Source organism: Nycticebus coucang, chromosome 8 (assembly GCF_027406575.1).
Source record: "Nycticebus coucang isolate mNycCou1 chromosome 8, mNycCou1.pri, whole genome shotgun sequence".
In the NCBI taxonomy this organism is placed as follows: Eukaryota; Metazoa; Chordata; class Mammalia; order Primates; family Lorisidae; genus Nycticebus; species Nycticebus coucang.
In genome coordinates, this window is record NC_069787.1 from 51,652,537 (window position 1) to 51,676,541 (window position 24,005).

A 24,005-nucleotide genomic window follows, 5' to 3' on the forward strand; every position below is an offset into this window, starting at 1 on the left:
AACATAAGAGGAAGTCTTCAGGAAAATGTGTGTCCTGATATTTCCTGCTGGTGGGGCCTGAGGGATAAAACCCAATATTGTGACTCTTGTTTGGAAAAGTGTTGGCTGAAAGGGATAGGGAGAGATCTGAATACCTCTTTGACTTTGAACAGGCCTTGACCTTGAGGCAGTGATCAGGACTGTGGCTGTTGCTTCAGCCCCAGAGGAGGCTCAGCCCCACCAGCATAGGATCCCACCCCTTGTCTTTGGCCCCCTTTCTGGATCCTAACTTCCCTTTTCTATGTCCTTTGCACGAGGTATCAGCACCCACAGGACAGCCCGTGAGGGTTCATGGTGTGTTTTCAATGGGCCATCTCAAGATGTGTAAAGAAAAGTTAGGGAATTTCTCTTCAGACCCTGGGAAATTCACAGAGGAATGTGAATACCTGGCTGTTGTTTTTGATTTGACCTGGAATGAGGTGCCTCACTGATACCGGTGTTTCAGCTTCTTGGTCTCTTTGATTTGAAGAATGAATCCATGGACCACAGCATCAGTAGTAAGACAGGGTTTATTCACAGAAGCAAAACTTACAACTTACCCAACACAACAACAAAAACAACAACAACAACAAAAATCTCCTGGCAGACAGAACCCAGGAGGGGAACAAGCTCTCCTGCCCCCTCTGGGAGGTCTGCCCTCGGGCTCTCTGCTCAGGGGTTTATAAACCCTGAGTAGTGGCAGGGGGTTGTTTTGCCAGCACTCAGTGTTGATTTTTAGGGCATGGGTCTTTGTCAGTTACAGACAGGTGTCCAATGACCTCTCAGGCCTTGGAAACTTACATGAAATTCACCAGTCACAAGTGCAGGGGGAGGAGACAGCAAGGCTCCAGTGTGTCCCCTATAGGTGTCCGGCCCTTCCAGCAGCTGGTTCCTCCTGCCATTGCAGTATCAGCACCGCCAAGGCTAAGGTGGCAGGTCGTGGCCCCAGCTGTCCTGCATCAATTCTCTCTCTCTGGGTGGAAACTCTAACTGCTGTTAGGAAAAAGGGCCAAGACTTGATCTAACTGCTTCCTGCTGACTCAGGTGATGACAGAAAGGGCAGTTAGGATTTTTCCAGAGGGAGACCAGTACAGGGGTCCATGATAGAATCAGGTCTTAGATTGGAACCATCTTTATTGTGTGTGGCTTGATGACATTTCTAAAAAATATAAATCTGATTAGTATAATCAGTACTAGGCAAAGGTGGGACAGGGTCAGGTTAGAAGCACTAATTCAGTCACACTGAAAGAAAACTATATTCACATTTTTCTTGCTGTGTTCTAAATAATAACTTCAAATGTTCCTTAGGCTCACAAGTGTAGGTGGACTCTCTTCATAGTCTGCTTCCGTACAAGGTGGAGGATTCCAGGATTTTACTCGTGAAGGATGTATCCAGGAATCCACCCCCATAACTTTAACAGCTGTGAAGAAGACAAGATAACAGGAAAGGGGCCTTCCCAAGTTGGGGTTAAGAAAGGTGAATTAGAGGGAAGAGTTTTGATCATGACTAGATCCCCAGAAGAGAAAAGTTCCTTCAGTGTTGAATGTGAAAATGTAGTTGGGAGATTTTGAAGGATTTGTTGAAATTTAGCTAAAGAAGTGATATGTTTCACTATTTCTGTAGTTTCCAGATCTAATAAACCTTAGTTAAAAAGGGTCTTCTATATAATAATTTGAATGGGCTGGAACTTAGTTTCTGAGGGAAATTTCTTATTCTAAAGAGAACAATGGAAAGTAATTTAGTCCAAGGGAGATGAGTTTCTTTAGTTAGCTTTCATAACTGTCCTTTGATTTTATCATTCATTTTTTCTGCCTTCTCAGAGGATTGGGGCCTCCAAGAGCAGTGTAGATGATATTTTATGCCCAGAGCTTTAGATATTCCCTTTGTCACAGCTGCCTTGAAGGCCGGCCCATTATCACTTTGCAAATTTCAAAGATGTCCAAACCTGGGGATAATCTCATGTACTAAAGCCTTTACAACTTCCTGGGCCTTTTCTGTCCTACAAGGGAATGCTTCAACCCGATTAGTAAAAGTATCCATAAATACCAGTAAATATTGTATACCATGTTCTTTAGGGAGGTGAGTGAAACCCATTTGCTAATCTTTACCTGGGTATCTACCATGTCTCTATACCTGGGGGAGCTAAATGGTGATTTAAAGGATTATTTTTCTGACATATCTCGCAAGTCCTTGTTTTCTGTTTTATGGCTTCGACTGGGGTTTTGTCATTAAAGAGAGCCTTAGCCATTTGATAGGTACATTGGATGCCAAAATGAAAAGACTGATGTAAAGTTTTAAGTATTTTCCATTGGCTTGCAGCAGGTAATAACAAAAGTCCACTTTTATATTGTAACCAGCCTGATGGATGTAGTGAATAGTCTCTGGATAAAGTCCACTCCTTCTCCTTTTTGGTATATTGAGGTGCATGATTCTCAAGTGATCCCTCCCAAATAAGGGGAGCCACAGGGGGAATTATTCCTTTCTGTGCTGCCATTTTAACCTCTTTATCAGCAAGTTGGTTACCTTCAGAAATCTCATCTAAGGTCTTTTGATGTCCCTTACAATGAATAACTGCTACTTCTTGGGGATCATGAATGGCTTGTAACAACCTGTCAATTTCATGATGATATTTTATGGGAGAGCCATTGAAAGTGAGATAATATCTTTCCTTCCAAACAGCAGCATAGTCCTGTAGAATGAGGAAGGCATATTTTGAGTCAGTGTATATATTGACCTTTTTGTTTCTCCCAATTTCTAAAGCATGGATTAAGGCTATTGACTCAGCTAATTGCACACTAGTTCCTGGAGGGAGAGACCCACTCTCCATTACAGCATACTGAGTAACTACAGCATAGCCTGCTTTTTGAGTTCCATGTTCTATGAAAGAACTTCCATCTGTATATAAAATCATCTCAGGATTAGATAGGGCAGTTTCAGGTAAGTCTTCTCTAGCTGCATAGGTCTGTGCTATAATCTATTGGCAATTATGCCCTATCTCCTCATGGGACCCAGGGAAGAAAGTGGCAGGATTCAAAGTAGCACGGGTGTGTAATTGCAGCACTGGTCCTTCACCTAATAAGGCTTGACATTTAAGAAGGTGGTTCTCTGACAGCCTGAGACTGCTCTTGGAATTTAAAAGTCCAGTAGGGTCATGAGAAGTGTAAATAGGTAGGTCTTTCTCTAAAGATAGTATGGTTGTCTCTGGGGTTAAGAGGGCTACAGCTGCTACAACTCGTAGACAGTGTGGTCATCTCTTGGACACAGCATCAATTTCTTTACTAACATATGCTGCAAGTTGTAGAAGTGGACCCCGGTATTGGGCCAAAACTCCCAGGGCTATTCCAGTTTATTCTGTAATATACAGATTAAACTGTTGTCCAGTGGGAAGACTCAAAGCAGGGGCCTGAAAAAGAGCATTTTTTAACTGTTGGAATGCCTTATCTGCTTCTGGTTCCCATTCTAAAGTACTAGGCCCTCTGTTTGAGCATCTTTAATTAAAGAGTAGAGTGGTTTAGGTATTTCACTATATCCAAGAATCCAGAGTCTGCCAAAGCCTGTAATTCCTAAGAAGCCTCAAAGTTGTCTGAGAGTTCGAGGTTTTGGGTGAGCCAATTTTGGTTCGATTTTTTTCTTTGCCCAAGGCTCTCTTGCCCTGTGAAACCTGGAGACCCAAATAGTAAACTTAAGGGACACATAATTGGGCTTTAGCTTTGGAAACTTTGTACACACAATCAGCTAGAAAGTTTAAGAGAGCCCATGTAGCTTTGTGGCCTTCCTCTGCATCTGATGTTCCCAATGTATGTCATCTACATACTGAATAAGAGTCGCTGTAGGATGTGAAAAATGACTCAAGTCTTTGGCTAAGGCTTGTCTGAACAAGTGAGGGCTGTCCCTAAATCCTGGGGTAACACAGTCCAAGTAAGCTGGGTGTTGGAGTCACAGGGGTCTTCAAAAGCAAAATGTATTGGGAATTTTCATGAAATGGAATGCAAAAGACGCATCTTTTAAGTCTAAGACTGTGATATGAGACAATAAGGTATAGGGATTGGGAACTACAGGATGGAGAGGAATGACCGCTTCATTTATAATGTGGAGATCTTAGATTAGCCTTTAGGTTCCATTTGGTTTGGGCACTCTTAAAATAGGAGTGTTACATGGACTATTGTAAGGTATTAATAACTTCTGTTGCTTTAGATTCTGTATTATGGGAATTAGTCCATTATTAACATCTGTTTTTGGAGGATGTTGTTTTTGATTGGGATAGATGGCGGGATTCTTCAACTTAATTTGGACTGGGTGAGCATATCTTGCTCTTCCCACCTGTCCCTCAGTAGCCCACACTCCTGGGTTAATTTCTTTCTCTAATGAGGGAAGACATAATAGAGGTTCCTGTCCCCTATTCATATAAGTGGTTGTTCCTGCTATACTTAGTATGTCTCTCCCCAAACGGGGAGCACGACTTTCAGGCATGATTAGGAAGGCTTGAGAGAACAGCCAGTCATCCCAATTGGAGCTTAATGGCTAAGAGAAAAATTTGGTAACTGGCTTTCCAGACACTGCCTGTATAGTTATGCATTTAGTGGATAAAAGATCAGTGTTAGAGAGAAGCATGGAAAAGGTTGTTCCAGTGTCCAGAAGAAATTCTGTCTCCTAGCCCTCCACTATAAGGGAAACCTAAGGCTCTTGACTTTGATGTCACAAGCTGGAGCCGTGAAACTGTGCCCTGGGAACCTCAGCCCAGTTTGGGCATGGATGGGATCAGTATCCCAGGAGGCCTTCACCTCTGGGGACAGGCCATCCTCCAGTGGTCATCTTTACATTCTGGACAGGGGCAGGTGGCTTGCCCAGCTGGCAGTACTGCTGGGGGCAGTCCTTTCTGAAGTGACCAGACAGACCACATTGGAAGCACTTGTCCCTAGCACCTCTGGCTTCCCCCTGTCCCTGAAAGGTGCTTGTTTGTTGGAGTGCCATTATTAGGGTCGTAATTCTTTTTTGATCCCTTCTGTCTTTTTCCTCCTTTTTCTCCTGATCTTGGTTATAAAAGACCATAGTGGCTGTTTTATGAAGATTCTCCAGGTTATGTTCTGGGCCTAGAGCCAATTTCTGCAGTTTTCTTTGAATGTCTGGAGCTGCTTGAGTGATCAATTTGTCTTTTAAAATAATTTAACCCTCTATGGAGTCGGGTGTCAATTGGGTGTGTTTTCTCATTGCCTCCCTAAGCCTCTCAAGAAAGGCTGAAGGAGTCTCGTATTGCTCCTGGCAAATTTAGACCACTTGGAATAATTCACAGGCTCTTTCTTGAACTGACGTAAACCTTCTAGGATACACATTAGAAAATGTTTACACCACCAGTCACCTTTCTCAGGGTTCCAGTTGGGCTCCTCAAAGGGAACTGCCCGTCTTCCTGTGGGGTATCTGTCGCTTTGCCCAGGAGACAAACTGCCATCAGGATTGGACAGGAACCACAAACCACCCCACTTCCTAGCTTCATCCAAGACTTCATTTTTTTTCTCATTAAACATTAAAGTTTGACCTAGTAGTAACATTATAGCTCTCCAAGAGCGTTGTCCTAACTCTTGGAGAATATCTATGTACTTATCAGGGTCATCAGCAAATTTTCCTAAATCACCTTTAATTTGCATTAAATCTGCTAGAGAAAAAGGAGTGTATACTCGTGCACGGCCCCTTCCCCACTTGCAGTCTCAATCAAGGGACACGGAGAAGGATATGGTTGCCTTCTGGGGGTCGCAGTAGGATCAGAATAAACTCTTGGGACAGCCTCTCTCCTGGGGTTTTCTGCACACATGGAGGAAGGTGTGGGAGAATTAGATGGAGGGTTTGAACTAAATGGTGCAGCATCTCCTTCGAGAATCCCTGACCACGTGGGAAAGTCACTGCAGGTAAGAGCAGAATCTATCTGCTACACAGTTAGGGGTTGTCACTGAGGGAAAAGAAAGCTCGCACATAGGGCACCTCAGACCACTTTTCTTCCTGTTTACAAAAGGTATCTAACTGAAAAAAAATGGTGTTATAATTAAGGGTACCCTCTGGGGGCCATTGTTCACCAGTGGGAGTTGATACTGAGGCCAGGCCTGGGTGCAGAAGAAAACCGTACCTCCTTTTATCAGCATCTGGGGATCAAACTTCTCCCAGTGCTCCAGAATAGCCCAGCAGGGTGTTCTCTTGGCGAGAGAATATGTTACCCATCCGTGAGAAAGAACAAACATCCAGTGTGTTAATCAATCCCACCCCATATTCCTGAGTCGTCAGAGCTCCTCTGACCAACCCACGGAGCCTTCTGACCAAACAAAAGGAAGTGTCCTTCCAATTTTGGGGAAGAATCCCTGAGGAGAGTGGCCTCCTCAGCCCTTGCGCTTGTCTGGAATTAGCCACCCTTACCAGGGCAGCGCTTAGTGCCCGCTGGTTCTCCTGTGCTGATAACGTGCCCGCAGCACAGCTCTGAGAAAGCAGATATCAGGGAGCCTGGTCCCACCCGATGCATATATTCTGCCCCTTTCTGCCCCTTCTCTCCACGAGCCTCAGAGTATCAGTCAATGTGGAAATAAGCCCCATCATGACGAAATGGCTTTGCAGTGTTTGCAGTTAGCTCTATAGAATCTGTCCAAGCTTTTTCTAAATTCCCCTTAACAAACAAACAAACAAACAAACAAAAAAAAAACAAGTAGGCTTTCCAGCATGACCAGGTCTTGGTGTTAAGTGCTATGTTTTTTTCAACCTCCTCTGTCTTTTTTAAAGTTTACCAAGGCAACAATATTGAAATTTAGCTACAAATCAGTGTTGAGACACTTTGAAACTTTTTGAATCACAATTAGTTTCACTTAGCTGAAGTCCTAGAGAAACCTAAGAATATCTTAAACTTCCCCATATCAGAAAAAATCAAATACCCAGCATCATTCTCATTGTTCTTTATTTTCAAGAGACTGACTAGTAGCCAAGGTTCAGGGCCATTCCCACCTTGGGGAGTCATCCTGGGCTTTTTTCACAGGCTTCCTGTTGCCCAGACACACTGTGGAGGGGAGTCATTTCACCCCTCATATGGGGCTGACTTCTCTTTAACAAGGTCAGCCTTTTTTTTTTTAGTGACATAAAAACACCAATGAAAAGTAATAACTCTCAACCCACCTACAAAATTTGAAGCCCTCTGAAAACATCTAATACACAGTTGTAAAAAAAAAAAATTCCCGAATACCCTTGCAAAATTAACTAAATATATAAACAATTCTTACCTACATCCAAACAAAGCATATATACTATCAAAGAGAGGAAGAGAAGTAGAAGAGGTCTACAGAGGTACATAGAAAAAATTAGGAACCATGTAAGAGAAGAGAAGATAGTAAAGGCTGGGAGAGCATGAGCTTTCAAAGGCACTCCCAAGTCCTGGGGTCAGAACAATTGCTGGGGACCCCAGAGCCTCTGGGTGCTAGCTCCTTGCTCAGATCTCGACCAGGGAAAAGGAATAAAGAGAGAATAGGTTCAAAATTCACCAACAGTCCCTTTCTCTCCTTTCTGAAGCCCAGGGGAATTAGAAAGTTTGTTCCCCAACAGCCTCTTGCCCCTGACCTGGAGTTCAGCATTTACACTATTCACATTTACAGGCTGGTGGGCATTGAATTTATTAATCTCCAGTAGCATAGCTACAGAGAAAAACAGGATGGAGGTAAGTAGTCCCATTACGTACCACAGATGTCTTCTTTCCATCTGTTGTCCATGGGCCACCAAATATGATACCAGAACTTCATCTTCTGTCCTGGATGTCTGGCCAAATCTGATCCCGGTGTTTCAGGTTCTTTTTTTTTTTTTTTTTTTTTTTTTGTGGTTTTTGGCCGGGGCTGGGTTTGAACCCACCACCTCCGGCATATGGGACCGGCGCCCTACTCCTTGAGCCACAGGCACTGCCCGATGTTTCAGGTTCTTGGTCTCGGGGATCCAAGAATGAATACACGGACCACAGCATCAGTAGTAAGACAGGATTTATTCACAGAAACAAAACTTACAACTTACAAAAAAACAAAGCTCCTGGCAGAGAGAACCCAGGAGGGGAACAAGCTCTCCTGCTCCCTCTGGGCGGTCTGTCCTCGGGCTCTCTGCTCAGGGGTTTATATAGTGGCAGGGGGTTGTTTTTCCAGAACTCAATGTTGACTTTTAGAGTGGGTCTTCTTTAGTTACAGCCAGCTGTCCAATGAACTCTGAGGCCTTGAACATGAAACTCACCAGTCAGAAATGCATGGGGAGGAGACAGGGAGCCTCCAGTGTCTCCCCCGTGGGTGTCCGGCCATTCCAGCAAGCTGGTTCCTCCTGGCGGTGCAGCATCAACAACGCCAGCGCTAAGGTGGCAGGTCATGGCACCACCTGTCCTGTATCATTACTCTCACATTGATGTGTGTAGATGAGAGAAAGAGATTTGGGCAGCTGGTCAGGTCTTAGGGGACCACTTCCATGCCCAGGTCAAAACTCCTACCTAGAAATCAAACAGTTCAAGGGAATCCAGGATGGAATCACCAACTGGGTCTAAGGGGATCCCATTGCTGCAACCACATGCTTCCATGTCTTCCATGCCTTTACCAGACATCTTTATTTCTTCATCAGGCTTAGAGTTCCTTTCTAGTGTCCTTTCTTTTCAACCAGAAGGACTCCTTCCATTGCAGGGTAGGGCTCCTGACATTTTAGCTATCTGACAATGTCTTAATTTCTTCCTCGTTTTTGAAGCACAGTTTCTTGGATATTGGACTCTTGGTAGACGGATCTTTTTTTCCCCCCATGACATTGAATATTTCAGCCCACGGAAATCATGGAAAATCATGTGGAAAACAATGGGGGGAAATGATGGTGAGAGTCATCTTCCTAGCAGCTCACTAGGTGTTAATTAGGGACCTTATTGGGTATCATATACCCCAGAATATTTCTATACCCTAGTGTGTAGTATCATGTATAGTATCATAATAGCAGCTATTTGTAGCATCCCTCCAACACTAATTCAAATTTAAAGTAGAAGGAATTGGATACTTCCCATAGAGGCATAATGAGGTCTCTAAAAGTCAAAAGTTATCATAGGTTTTAAAACTAAAAGTGAGAAGGCTATGGAAATGTACAGGTTTTAATTTCTAATAAACCAAATATCAATCTCTATAACCCATGTAAATGAGAAGCACTTGTTTTCTTTCAAGAAGAAAATGTTTTTGCCCCCATATAAAGAAAAAGAAAACCACCCTGTGTTATTCCCAGCCCTGATTGGTCCATTTCCCCCTGCCTCTGACCTCATAGAGAGCCATTGAGGCCAAAACCTCAATGTTTTTGCACCCATGTAAGGAAAAAAAAAACCCACCCAGTTTTATCCCCAGCCCTGATTGGTCCATTTCCTCCTGTCTCTGACCTCATAGAGAGCCATTGAGGCCAAAACCTATATAAGCGCCTGAGCCTGGGTCTTTGGTCGTTACAGCCCAGGAAGCTCTTTCAGTGACCTGTGGACTTGACCTCAGCTAGCGTGTTTCCTTGATTGTAGTGCTTGCAGTTATCCCAGTGAGTAGTTTAGCATAGTGTACATAGTCTTAGCGTAGTGTTATTTGTTTTCTTAGTATAAGTTCACATATTTTTTTATCCTAGTTAGCTTTCATTAGTGTCAGTATATTTAGTGCCCCAGTTATTATAGTTTATTAGTGTTTGTAGCACAGTGAGTATTAGTTGTTGTTGTTGTTGTTGATTAGTTATTTAGTGTAGCTTATCTAGCAAAGTGTTAGTGTAGTCAGGCTCCCCATGGCGCCTGGGGTGTCCTCCGTGTCCCTGGACAGGGAGGTCCTCCGGGACTATGAGCTCTTACAGACCATTGGTGAGGGTAGCATCGCTGAAGTGAAGCTGGCCCGTCACCGTGGAACTGGCACTTTGGTGGCGGTGAAGATCATCAACAAACGCCGTATTGCTGGCCTCATGTCTGTGTCTGCGGAGCCTGACATCATGAAGAGACTGGACCATCCCCACATCATCAAGCTGCTGGAGGTCAGACAGGGTAAGGAAAATATGTACCTGATTATGGAACTTGCAGCCTGTGGTAACCTGGGTGAGAGAATAGACGCATATGGCCAGATGGAGGAGGGGGAGGCCCGAGCCATATTCTTGCAGCTACTGAAAGCCATGGAGTACCTCCACCAAAAGGGCATCGTGCACAGGGACCTGAAGCTTGAAAATGTTTTATTCGATTCCCAAAACAATGTCAAACTGGCTGACTTTGGCATGGCCGCAACTTTCAGCGAAGGTAAGACGTTCAGAACCTTTTGTGGGACCCCCCCTTATTTGGCCCCTGAGGTTTACCTGGGCCAGAACTACAAAGGGCCAGAGGCAGAAATTTGGAGCCTTGGGGTCATCCTCTATGTAATGGCAGCCGGGACCTTCCCATTTAAGGGAAGGGACCTCGATGAACTAAAAACATCCATCTCAAGAGGCACCTATGCTACACCTGGTTTCACTACCCCCAAATTAAAATCCTTCATCCAAAAAATCCTAACCCTTGACCCCAGCAAGAGACCCACTATCAGGCAGATGATGGAAGACCCCTGGATCCAGTCTGGGCAAGAGAGAATGAGGCCACGCACGGCAGCCACAGACATGCCACCAGAGGCCGCCACCCCACTGGAGGCAGTCACCCCACTGGAGGATGCCACCCCACTGGAGACCACCACCCCACTGGAGGCCGCCACCGCACTGGAGGCAGTCACCCCACTGGAGGCTGCCACCCCACTGGTGGACGCCACCCCTCTGGAGACTGTCAACCCACTGGAGGCCACCACCCCACTGAAGACCCACACCCCACTGGATGCCGCCACCCCACCAGAGACTGCCACCCCACAGGAGACCATCACCCCATTTGAGGCTGCCACCCCACCAGACACCTCCACCCCAAGGATACTCAGGCCCACTTGTGCCCCCCAGGCTGGCCCCGTGTCCTCTCCCTCCAGCACCAGCCACCTTATGGGAGACCCAGCAGGAGACATGGGAGCTGAGGGAAGAACCAGCCATGACCCCTCCCTTCCAGCTGGGCAGGTAGTGGAGGATGAGCCCACTGAAGTGGGCCAGGGCCGGCGGGGGTGCGCTAGGAGGATTGTGAACTTCTTTCAGAAAATGTTCTGCCTCCCACCAGCCCAAAAGAACCGCCACCGCCGGAACAAGGTGGTGCCTGCAACCAGCCAGGGGACTTGAGGCCGAGACCAGGAAGCAAGTGTGGGGTGATCAGCCATGCTTCCTTCTTTTATTTCTTATTGGATTTTAAATAAAGAGATTGAAATTGTATCTTTTACTGTGTGTACATGTATTCGGCACAAGGTGAAGTTCAGGTATATGTGCAAAGCTAACATCCCCCTCCTGGCAGGCAGATGCTGCATGCTGTCACTGATGTGTTGCCTCTGACGAGCTGACCTCATAGAAAGTTTGTGACATGGGGTGGGCAGCACAGCGAGGGATGGGAGGTTAGTAGCAGGGAACAAATGTTCACACAGGATGAAGAATGCTGACCAGGTTAAGGAGAATGTAGGCCACATTTCAAAATACCTGACAGTCCACTTCAAATGTCTCCTTGGAGAGCAAGAAGGTCCTGACCTCCCGGGATCCTGAAACACGGTGTGGGAGGTTGGCCATGCCTGGACTCCCAGCTGGCTGGGGAGCAACACAAGCAGGATGCAGCCTGCAGAGACCTCCTAGCCACAATGCAGCCAGCTGAGCATAGCCTGTTCTCCCGCCCTGCCCCAACCAGCTGGAACAACCATTAAGCCTGGACCGTGGCTCCTGGGCACTTGTCCCCTCACTGCCCTTCTCTGCTTTTTTCTTCCATGGCTGTGGGTGGCAGGGCGAAGGGGTTCTTAGTCACCTCACTCCTGTTTCTTCCAAATCAGTATAAATACATCTCACTCCAGAAAGCTGAGTCCTGGGTATTTTGCTGTTTTGGGTCCTCCCTGCAAAGCTGGGGCTGTGCACACCTGGTGCAGGCAGCCTGATGCACAGTAGCATTTGTAGTTAACGAGAAACAGTCAATGGAAAGGGGCCTTAAGGGAACTACCAAGGTCACCCAACAGCCACACAGGAGTCTCTGGGCCGTGTGCAGGGCAGAGACGCACAGAGCGTGCATGGGCACCCCACACTGATGTCGCCTGGTTAAGTCTGGAAGTCGGGATACACGTGGTTCTGCATTTGGGGTGAATCAGGGAGGAGGATGTGTTATGAAAAAGGCATGAAACGTGCCCCTAGTGAGGAAATATATGTGTAACATCATCTAACTTACTTGTTTTTTTCAAAGTTGATTCAATGTATGCATTTGAAAACAAAAAAGATAAAAACAGGTAACAACAAAAAAGGCTATCAATGTGGAAATGTGCTTTTTCAAAGAAAGGACTGAACACAGAAATGGTCTGTTCACAAAGAACAATGGGGACTTGAGGTCCTGCTGGCCTGTGCTGATTATCTCAAGTAGGGTTACAAAGTCCTGTGAACCAAACTACATAGGGACTCAGAGAGTGACCTGGCTGTGGTCCCCAAATTGCCCTAGGGGACCACTTGTCCTGCTGTGCTTTCTTTCTTTCTTTTTTTTTTTTTCTTTTTTGGCCAGGGCTGGGTTTCAACCTGTCACCTTCCAAGTATGGGGCCGGTGCCCCACTCCTTTGAGCCACAGGTACTGCCCCATCCTACTGTGTTTTCTGACTCATGATTGTAGCACTTGAACTTTCCTCTGAGATCTTCTCCCCTTTTCCTAACAGTAGCACAGGTGGGTCCCTCTAAAAGGCCTGAGCCAGGTGTGGGCCTTTGGTCCCCACACAAAACCATTTCTGTGTTCAGTCCTTTCTTTGAAAAAGCACATTTCCACATTGATAGCCTTTTTTGTTGTTGTTACCTGTTTTTGTCTTTTTTGTTTTCAAATGCATACATTGAATCAACTTTGAAAAAAAACAAGTAAGTTAGATGATGTTACATATATATTTCCTCACTAGGGGCACGTTTCATGCCTTTTTCATAACACATCCTCCTCCCTGATTCACCCCATATGCAGAACCACGTGTATCCCGACTTCCAGACTTTACATCACCAGTAACTTTAGAGGGTGTGAAAACCCTAAGAAAGGACGTTCTGAATTGTCCATACAGAAATATGTACATGAATGAGCATGGACTTGTAATAAAATAGCTTAAAATATTAGTCGAGGAGTATATTTTTGAAGCTGCTTCAATTGCCTGGGGGGTCGTCCTCATAAAATTCTCGCCCAGATTGATTGCTTCAAGGGTTTTCCTGCACTGTCTTCTAGTATTTTTATAGTTTTATGTCTTAAGTTTAAATCTTTAATCCAGTGAGAGTCTATCTTAGTTAATGGTGAAAGGTATGGGTCCAGTTTCAGTCTTCTACAGGTTGCCAGCCAGTTCACCCAGCACCATTTGTTAAATAGGGAATCTTTTCCCCACGGAATGTTTTTAATTGGCTTGTCTTCTGCACAGCCAAGAACACAGTAAGTAAAGCAACCAAACAGCCCTCAGAATGGGAGAAGATATTTGCAGGTTATGTCTCTGACAAAGGTTTAATAACCAGAATCCACAGAGAACTCAAACGTATAAGCAAGAAAAGAACAAGTGATCCCATCGCAGGCTGGGCAAGGCACTTGAAGAGAAACTTCTCTGAAGAAACTTCTCTGAAGAAACTTCTCGGCCTACAGAGATATGAATAACTGCTCATCTTCTTTAATCATCAGAGAAATGCAAATCAAAACAACTTTGAGATATCATCTAACTCCAGTAAGATTAGCCCCTATCACAAAATCCCAAGACCAGAGATGTTGGCATGGATGTGGAGAAAAGGGAACACTTCTACACTGCTGGTGGGAATGCAAATCAGTACATTCCTTTTGGAAAGATGTTTGGAGAACACTTAGAGATTTAAAAATAGATCTTCCACTCAATTCTATAATTCCTCTGCTAGGCATATACCCAGAAGACCAAAAATCACATTATAACAAAGATATTTGTTCCAGAATGTTTATTGCAGCCCAATTCATAATTGCTAATTCATGGAAAAAGCCCAAGTGCCCATCAATCCATGAATGGATTAATAAATTGTGGTATATGTACACCATGGAATATTATATAGCCTTACAGAAAGATGGAGACTTTACCTCTTTCATGTTTACATGGATGGAGTTGGAACATATTCTTCTTAGTAAAGTATCTCAAGAATGGAAGAAAACGTACCCAATATACTCAGCCCTACTATGAAACTAATTTATGATTTTCACATGAAAGATATAACCCAGTTATAACTTAAGAAAAGGGGGAAGGGGGAAAGGGAGGGAAGGGACGGGGGACGTTGGAAGAGGGAGGGTGATTGGTGGGATTACACCTGTAGTGTATCTTACAAGGGTATATATGAATCTAAGTAAATGTAGAATGTAAATGTCTTAACACAATGACTAAGAAAATGCCAGGAGGGCTATGTTAACCAGTGTGATGAAAATGTGTCAAACGGTCTATATAACCAGTGTATGGTGCCCCATGATCGCATTAATGTACACAGGTATAATTTAATATATATATATATATATATATATATATAAACTACTCATCATTAAAACTATGTGAAGCACACACACAAAAAAAGTACACATAGAAAAGAATGATGTGAAATACTGCAGAAGTGTCTTGTTTTATGCTATGAACTGATGAAGCAGATGTCAATTTCAACAGATAACCGGTGCAACCATGAATGGGATCGTTGAATCTTTGATTCTTCCTGGAATAACAAACGTTCATCCCTTAGTGAGAAATTTGGCTGTTTTATGTTTGGGATATTGTGGACTGCAGAATCAGGATTTTGCAAGTAAACACTTTGGGCTGCTACTACAGGTTTTGCAAATTTATGATATCACAATAAAAATTAATGCTTTAAAGGCAATCTTGGACCAACAGATGATGTTTGGGATGGAACCATTTAAAACTAAAAAAAAAAAATCAATGCTCTTCCATGTGAAACTACAGAAATGAATGGTGATGATGAGCAAGAGTCAAAAGAATTTGAAGAGACTGCTACAGCTAAGAATGTTCTGAAACTCCTTTCTGATTTCTTAGATAGTGAGGTGTCTGAAATTAGGACAGGAACTGCAGAAGGATTAGCCAAGCTAATGTTCTCTGGGCTTTAGGTCAGCAGCAGGGTTCTTTATTATCTGATTTTGTTATGATAAAATCCTGTGGCTGAAGAGGATGTTCAACTTCAATATTGCCTGGGCATGTTTTTCCCCACATTTGCCTATGCAAGCAGGACTAATTAGAAATGCTTTGAAGAAGCCTTTCTTCCCACTCTGCAAACACTTGTAAATGCGCCTGTTTCTTCCCTTTTTCCTGAAATAGATATCACAAATGTTACTGAGTTACTTATAGATTTTACATGACCAAGTGCATTAAATCCTCAGGCCAAGAATCCCCCAGATTATTAGGCCTTAACAGTACATGACAATTCGGCTATAAAAATTTGCTGTGAGATCTTAGTAAGTCCATGCCTACCAGAAATTTGCATCTATACAAAAGCCTTGAGTTCTTTAGAACTCATTAGCAATCTTACAAAAAATCTTCTGGTTCTATGACTGAGATTCTGGAGCAAGTGAAAAGTAGGACATGTCTGAAAGCTTTGGGAAAAATCAAGGGTTCAGTTAGAAAAAGGAAATAACGAATTTGGTGAACAACATGTAGCAACATAGGATACTAACATGACTATAACTATTTTTCAAAATGAAGATGATAAGAATGAAGTATGTATGACTCCTCTCAAGCTGTAAAACCAACACAACCATCAAGATCAACTAAGCCAAAGACTAACATTGAAAAGTGACAGCTTCAACAAGGTTGAACAGGAGAAATCAGCCTGCTGAGGCTGACTCTGAATGTCATCATGAAGTTCCAGAATGAGAATTAGAAATGAAGGAATTATCAAGATAAGCCAAAATAGCAGCACTAGAAAAAAAGTAAACTTAAACTTGCACAATTTCTCAATGAAATTATAAATTAGGAGAAATCATGGGGGTGGAGGCCTTTAAAATTATGTTTAGTTCTTTACTTTAATAAAGTCATCCTTTTGTCAAAAAAAAAAAAAAATAGGTTAGACCATGGAGAAGAAAGAACCTTAGAGCTAGAGCATAAAGTTTTCAAGTTAACCCAGGTAGTTAAAGAGGCAGAAAAGAAGAGAGAGAAAGCAGAGCGGGCACTTAGAGAACTATAAGACTCTATGAAGTGTTCAAATATACGAATAATAGGGATTCCTGAAGGGAAAGAAGATTGTCCCAAAGGAATGGAAGCCCTCCTGGAGACCATCATAAATGAAAACTTACCAAGTTTTCCTTAAGACCTCAACACACTCCTTTCAAATGGATATTGAACCCCAGGTCATCTCAACTCAAACAGAGCCTCTCCAAAACACATTGTAATTAAACTGTACAAAGTCAAGATGAAAGAAAAAATTCTGTAAGTAGCCAGGAGTAAGCACCAACTGACCTATAGAGGCAGAGCCATTAGGATGAGAGCAGACTTTTCAACTGAAACCTTCCAAGCCAGAAGGACATTGTCATCTACCTTCAACATTCTTAAACAAAGTAATTTTCAGCCCAGAATTCTATATCCTGCTAAACTAAGCTTCAAAACTGATGAAGAAATAAAATCTTTTGTGGTATGCAAGCAATGAGGAAATTCACCACAAGACCAGCTCTACAGGAACTACTTAGACCTACTCTCAACACTGACCATCGCAGTGGACCACCAGCAAAGTAAATGCCCAGAAGCTAAAGGTCAAAACTATGGAGACAACAACCAAAGCAAACAGACAACCCTCAGAATGGGAAAAGATAGTCGCATATTATGAATGGGTCAAAAGCTTGATGACTAGGATCTATAGAGAACTCAAATTAATCAACAAAAAAGACCGAACAATCCCATGTATCACTGGGAAAGAGCCATGAATACAACCTTCTCTAAAGACAGACAAATAGCTAACAAACATGAAAAGATGCTTGTCATTCCTAATCATTAGAGAAATGCAAATCAAAACTACCCTGACATGTCACCTAACCCCAGTGAGAATGGCCCATATCACTAAGTCTCACAGCTGCAGATGCTGGTGTGAATGTGGACAGAAAGGAACACTTTTACACTGCTGGTCGGATTGCAAATGTATACAACCTTTTGGAAGGAAGTGTGGAGAATTCTCAAAGAACTCAAATTAGACCTCCCATTTGATCCTGCAATCCTTCTCTCAAAAAAATCCTTTTATCATAGGGACATTTGCACTAGACTGTTTATCAAAGCTCAATTACAATCACCAAAATGTGGAAACAGCCTAAATGCCTACCAATCTAGAAATGGATTAACATGCTACAATATATGCATATTCTTAAGCCATTAAAAAAGATGGAGACTTTACATCTTTTGTTTTAACATGGATTGACATGGAGCACATTCTTCTTAGTAAAGCATCTTAAGAATGGAGAAGCAAGAATCCAATGTACTAAATTCTTTTATGAAGATGGTAGATGAGCTAACACAAGGTGGGGTTGGGGGTTTGGGAATCAACAAGTGGGGAGAGAGGAGCAGGAGAAGGGAGAGGGAGATGGCAGTCACCGTGTAGAGCATACCTCTTGTGGGGGGGGGTCAAAATTATAAGAGGGAATTTATCTAACAAATGCAATCAGTGTAGCCTAATTCTCTGTACCCTCAATGAATCCCAAAAATAAAAAGAAAAAATTAAAAAGTAGAGTGAATGTTAACAGATTTTCTTAGCAATATTTGACAAGCTGCATAGCAGTCCAAACAAGCAAAAGAAACTTCACTCCTAAAAGAAATTCCTACTAGTGCAAACATTTGGAAAATAAGGAAAAACATTTTTTCAACTGCCTATAATCTCTGAATACTGCAAAAAGCATTCTATAACATTTTGTTTTTTTCTTCCTTAGTCTATTATGGTTTTGTTTTTTTTATTTTATTTATTTATTTTTTTAGAGACACAGTCTCACTTTATCACCTTTGGAAGAGTGCTGTGGGGTCACAGTTCACAGCAACCTCCAACTCCTGGGTTTACGCAATTCTCTTGCCTCAGCCCCCCAAGTAGCTGGGACTACAGGCACCTGCCACAATGCCTGGCTATTTTTTTGTTGTTGCAATTTGGCCAGGGCTGGGTTTGAACTCATCACCCTTGGTACATGGGGTTGGTGCCCTACTCACTGAGCCACAGGTGCCGCTCAGTCTATTATGGTTTTTAACTTGGGTTTAATTTTTATCTCTTTAAAAATTTATTTTACCTCATATGCAGTTAATATAGAATTTTTGTAACTGGTTCATAGCTTTCATGTGAAGGTCCTACATTAGTTTCATAATAAGGGTGAGTACATTGGGTTCTTTTTCTTCTATTCTTGAGACACTTTACTAAGAAGAATATGTTCCAGCTCCATCCATGTAAACATGAAAGAGGTACAGTCTCCATGTGTGAATCTTAGTAAATGTGGAATGTAAAGGTCTTAGCAAAATAACTAAGAAAATGCCAGGAAAGCTATGTTAACTAGTGTGATGAAAATGTGTCAAACGGTCTATGAACCAAGTGTATGGTGCCCCATGATCATACTAATGTACACAGCTATGATTTAATAAAAAATTAAAAATTTAAAAAAAAAGATTTTGTTTTTCCTTATCTGGGAATAAAATGATTTTTTTAAACCTCTGAACTAAGAAGTCATTGAACCCATAGTCTTCCAAGGGCTATAAACTCTGATTTATCCCCAGGTTCAATTCCAGAGAACAACTTTGGGGACTACTGGCAGAAGCAGAATTCCTGCTTTTGGAGGAAGGTCATTTCACCAAGTGAGTTTGATTTTGCTGGTATTTCCAGTAGTGACCAGTTCCAGCATCACTGCAGCCTGAAGACAAACTCCCTTCCCTTAGTGGTAAATGCTACTGAGTCAGAATTTGGAACAAGCCTATGTGTGTTGAGTGGGAGGTGCGTGTGTGTGTGTGTGTGTGTGTGTATGTGAGAGAGAGAAAGAGAGAGAGAGAGAGAGAGAGAGAGAGAGAGAGAGAGAGAGAGAGAGAGAGAGAAAGATTGAGATTTTGGCCTTATTAGCTACAGATAATTACATTTGTTTTGGCCATTTGGGTACCATACTCTCTTTTGACCAAACTAGCTTTGTTAATTCTCTGAAATAAGTTAATTCCAAAAAAACGGGGGAGGAAGTTCCACAAATTCTTTATTTTATTTATTTATTTTTGTTTGGTTTCATAACTTTATTTGATCTATCTGACAATCACCAGTTAGTTCTCACATTGACTGTGGATTTTTGAAGTGGAAACAAGTACATAGATAACCAAAGTATATAGCTTGTTTGGTGAATCTTCATCACGTTTTCTAGACAACTGCACATGGATACCTTATGGAACATTCCTTATGCCTTTGGCCCAGACAGTTTTGTTGAACCTGGAATCAATGTACACATCCGGAGTCCTCATCTCTTTCATGGCAAATTCCGGGATCTCTCTGAGTGTCTGAGGGGCATGCTTCTTGAAGCCCATTCCATTGATGCACTTGTGAATGTTGATGGTGTATTCTCAAGTCACCACTTCGTTGATAACAGAACAGCCCTCCTTCTCACCACCTTTCTTTGCTGGAGCCATTTTGCTGGGTTCAAGTTGAAAAGAAAGAGCCCAAAGAATTGTGGAATGAAGAAGGGGGTGGTTGTCAGTGCCACAAATTCTTAAAAGGACAGGGGTCATATGCCGAGAGTTAAATGAGCCCACTCTGTAAGAACACATATGCTACTAATGTGTCAATAGCAAATGAATTATTTTCTCTTGGGTTTGTTTACTTTTCTATTGGCAGAGATGTCTTAGCTTTCTGCAAGGGATATTTTGAGTAACACAAATTCCAACCCTTCAAACATCTCCTCAGCAACTCTGAGCACAGAGGCATTGGGGTGAGCACTGCCACCATTGCTGAGCACCAGCCAGCACCAAGTGGGGCTGGGGTCAGTGACTGACATTGGACTAGAAATGACATTAAGCTATATAGACAAATCTATGGAGATTGCTCCTGTGGCTAAGAAGAATCTACTCTTTAAGTTTCACTACTATCCTGGGGTGAGAGCTTGGTGAGAACTCTGCCATTGTTGTGGAGGATGGAAGAAGAGAGGGATGAGCAAAGGGAAGAATATTGCCCTCGAGGCACTGTGCCAGGATTTGTATGGTCACACTTAGCCTCCTATGCTTTAAACACTGGAAAGGAAAGCGATAGAGAATGGTACTTTATAGACTGGCTTTGAGGTCATATAGTGTTGTATTTTTGCCCAAATCTAGCTTGGCTAGCTGTGTAGTCTTGGTAAATAAGCTAAAAAATCTAAGTCTCTGTTTCTTCATTTATAAAATGGGCATTATCTTAGTTCTTACTCCTTAGAGATTTTGTGACGATTACTAAGATAAATCAAGCAAAGCACTTCACATAGTATATAGGATTCACAGGAGATGGTTATAAATTGTAGTTATAATCCTTGCTTTAGAGATGAAGACCTGGTCCTTGGAGAGATTAACTAACTTGATCTGGAAACACAATGCCCTTAATCTCTGATGTCCTCACAGAAGTTAAGCTTTTGGTTAAAGCCATATTACACTAGGACCTTGTGGGCTAATTTTCCCAAGTCTTACTTACTGATGCTGCTTTTAAGCTAGTCCTGAAACTATTAAGGGCAAGACAGAACTTTGTCTTGTTCTTAATCACTTTACACCATTATAGAAGGTTTGACAGTGAAGGTTTTATAATTAGAGAAAGAATTTAGCTGTTGAATTTCTTGTTCTAAGCTGCCACAGTCTTTGTGTCTTCTGCTTTATCATTCAGACATTACCCATACCTTCCACTCTCATCCTCCGCATTGCTGAGTAGTATGCTTTCCACATCCTCATCGCTCAGGAAAATGTGGGGCAGATGGAGCGCCACAGGGCATCTCTAGAGACCAACTTGCCTCTCATGCAATGCTAAGTTTTACCACCTTATTTTACAAATGAGTAAACAGGTCTATTTGTAAGCAGGTTAGATGTCTATATAATATTACATGGCTAGTGGGTGAGACAGGTTAGATGACTATATAATATTACATGACTAGTAAGTAAACTTGCATCCAGATTTTATCAGGCAATACTTCTTTTAAAGAAGTAAAAGCATTGGTAAGCAACCTTCTATTAGGTATGGCACCTATAGAAAAAATGATCATGTAGTCAGTGTTTGAGGAGGCACCAGGTTAAATACTAGGACATATACAACGATGTACCGTGATTGGCACCTGGCCCTCAAGGAGGACATCATCTGTCCATTCTGGTGCAGTGGTAATTCTTTGGGTTTTGATAGTTCTTACCAAGCCCAAACAATGTACCTTTAATAGTAAAGAATGCCAGGAGTCCTCAGAAAAGCAGAAGGCTCTTAAAGTGCCTGCTGTCTACTAGTGTCTTCCAGAATGAAGCATAGTTCTGTGAAATCGCCTTGGATGGATTAGAGGTCTTTGCAAACTGTGTGAGGTCCAGTTCACCTCTAGCCCTCTGTAAACAGTTTCATATCAGAAGTTCTATGTAAGAAAGATATTTTAGGGAAAGAATGAATGGCCATTGTCCATAAACATTACATCATAGACTTCTGCATTTTATACACAAGGATTATACAGCCATATATTTATTAGCTCACCCTTAGCCTGCAGAAAAGCAACCCAAGGAAAACCTTCAGAATCTCCAATGAGTAACAGAGGGGCACCTTACAGGAGTGGTCTGCTAGTTGGCAATTTACTCCTATGGTGGGCACACATCATATGATTACTAGGGCTCATGTAACTCACAACTCTTCTCATTCAACTTGTTATTAGTTAATAGTTTAATAATTATAAATAGTAAGCTAAAATAATAAATATATTTTCCCAGAGCATAAATCTGCAACCATGATAGCACTTTTTTAAAAATCTAATTTTTTGTTTTGTTTTAGCATTATCTCTTATATCGTGTAAAGTATTTGCTTTTCAACCAGGACATATCATGTTTGGTTCATCTTGGTTCATCAAATTCAACTTCCGGGCCAGGGCTACTAACTCTATGGATGTATTTTCTGGTGCTAATATTAATACTACTACATACGTGACTTGCTTATTCTATATAACAAAAACTATTTGAACAGTCACTGCTGCTATAACTTAACTATCACATCACTTGCAGAATCTTTTTTTTCTTAAAAAAAAAAGATTTACCAGATTTTAAATGCTGAAAAATCAGAAATACAGAAAAGCACAAATAAAATAAATATCAACTGTAATACCACCATTATTCACATTCTGGCACAAACATTGTTCTGATTTCTTTTTCTTTATGTAAACATTCTATACAAAATTAGGTTACTATACAATTTTATAATTGGATTTTCTCACATAAATACAATATGAGTACTATTCCACATTTCTTGTTGTTTGTTTTGGGGACAGAATCTTCAGTGCCAGGAAAGCACAGTGGGGTACACAGAATCCTAGCAAAGGGAAATGGATTCTTTACACATCAGTGGCTCAAATGGTGCACCCAGGAGGTAATAGCACTAACTTGGTTTAATACTTTCTGAGAGTCTTTTAAAATTTTTTGGTTAAAGTTAATTTCAAATGTGTATCATTCGCATTGCATGAAAAGCAATCCTACTGTCATAAGGATTTTGGTTGCAAGTGATGTTACAAATCTGAGCACCTGGAGCACTCTACAGAAAAACATAAAAGGCCAGTGCTGAGGGGGGAAACTTCTCCACAGTCCAAACCAGGAATGCTGAAGATTTCAGCCACTCACCCACTTAAGACCCTAAATACCATGTTGAATGGGCTCCTTTGTAGACTTCTTCCATGTCAGCCTGATCTCACTGCCTCCAAAACATCCCTTTCCTGCTCATGACTCTGAACCTGGATACCTCCCTAAATGTCTTTCATCATTTAAGATCCCAGGCTCAAGTCCCTCTTTTACTCCAAGAGTAGCTCCCTTAGTGCACACCAATGTTACCCAACTCTGACCACGTGGCACTGGAGCACAGTTTGCACGTTGAGCAAATTTGTAAGTTTCTCTAACACAACAAAGCACATGTGTCAGGTATTTTGTACAGAGGTAGTCAGGGCAGGATCGCAAGAGCCAATTGTTAAATTTTTAGATATACTGTGAGCCAGTGATGTCACATGGAGAGCTTAAAATCAGCCATGCTGGAAATATTCATACAATCGAAATTGACAAGTGCTACAAATACCCTCTCCCCTGCCAAATAAGTGTTGGTTGATAAATATATAACAGCATATCTGTGTTTAAAGATAACAAGATTAAAGACTAAAGTTTGATAGCCAGACATATACTCCACCTAACCCCTGACTAGCTATGTGATTGTGTGGATGTTATTACATATCTCTAAGCTTCAGTGTCCTTATTTGTCAAATGGGGCTGTCAAAAGAGCCAGCATTCCAGGACGGAAGTAAAAACTAAAATAGCCGGGCGTTGTGGCAGGCGCCTGTAGTCCTAGCTACTTGGGAGGCTGAGGCAAGAGAATCGCCTAAGCCCAGGGATTTGGAGGTTGCTGTGAGCTGTGTGACGCCACGGCACTCTACCAAGGGCGATAAGGTGAGACTCTGTCTCTACAAAAAAAAAAAAAAAAAAAACTAAAATAAAGCATCCATTTAATATAGCTGATAGGTGTATCTTCCAATAAAAGTTCACCATTATGGGTGGTGCCTGTGGCTCAGCGCAGTAGGGTGTCAGCCCCATATACCATAGGTGGCAGGTTCAAACCCATCCCTGGCAAAAAAAAAAAAAAAAAGTTAACCATTATTATTGTTATCATTATTATTATCACTTCTTAGCAGGGAACAAGTGAGGAACAGGGATACTTAAAATCCTAGTCACTACTAATTGAATATACTTTCATCAATCGAGCCAACAGC

General features: G+C 42.2%; 1 pseudogene; it reads left to right on the forward strand.

Moving 5' to 3' along the window:
* Positions 1-16,057, forward strand: part of LOC128592409 (condensin complex subunit 3-like) — a 35,771-nt pseudogene extending 19,714 nt beyond the window's left edge.
* Positions 16,058-24,005: the final 7,948 nt, after the last annotated feature.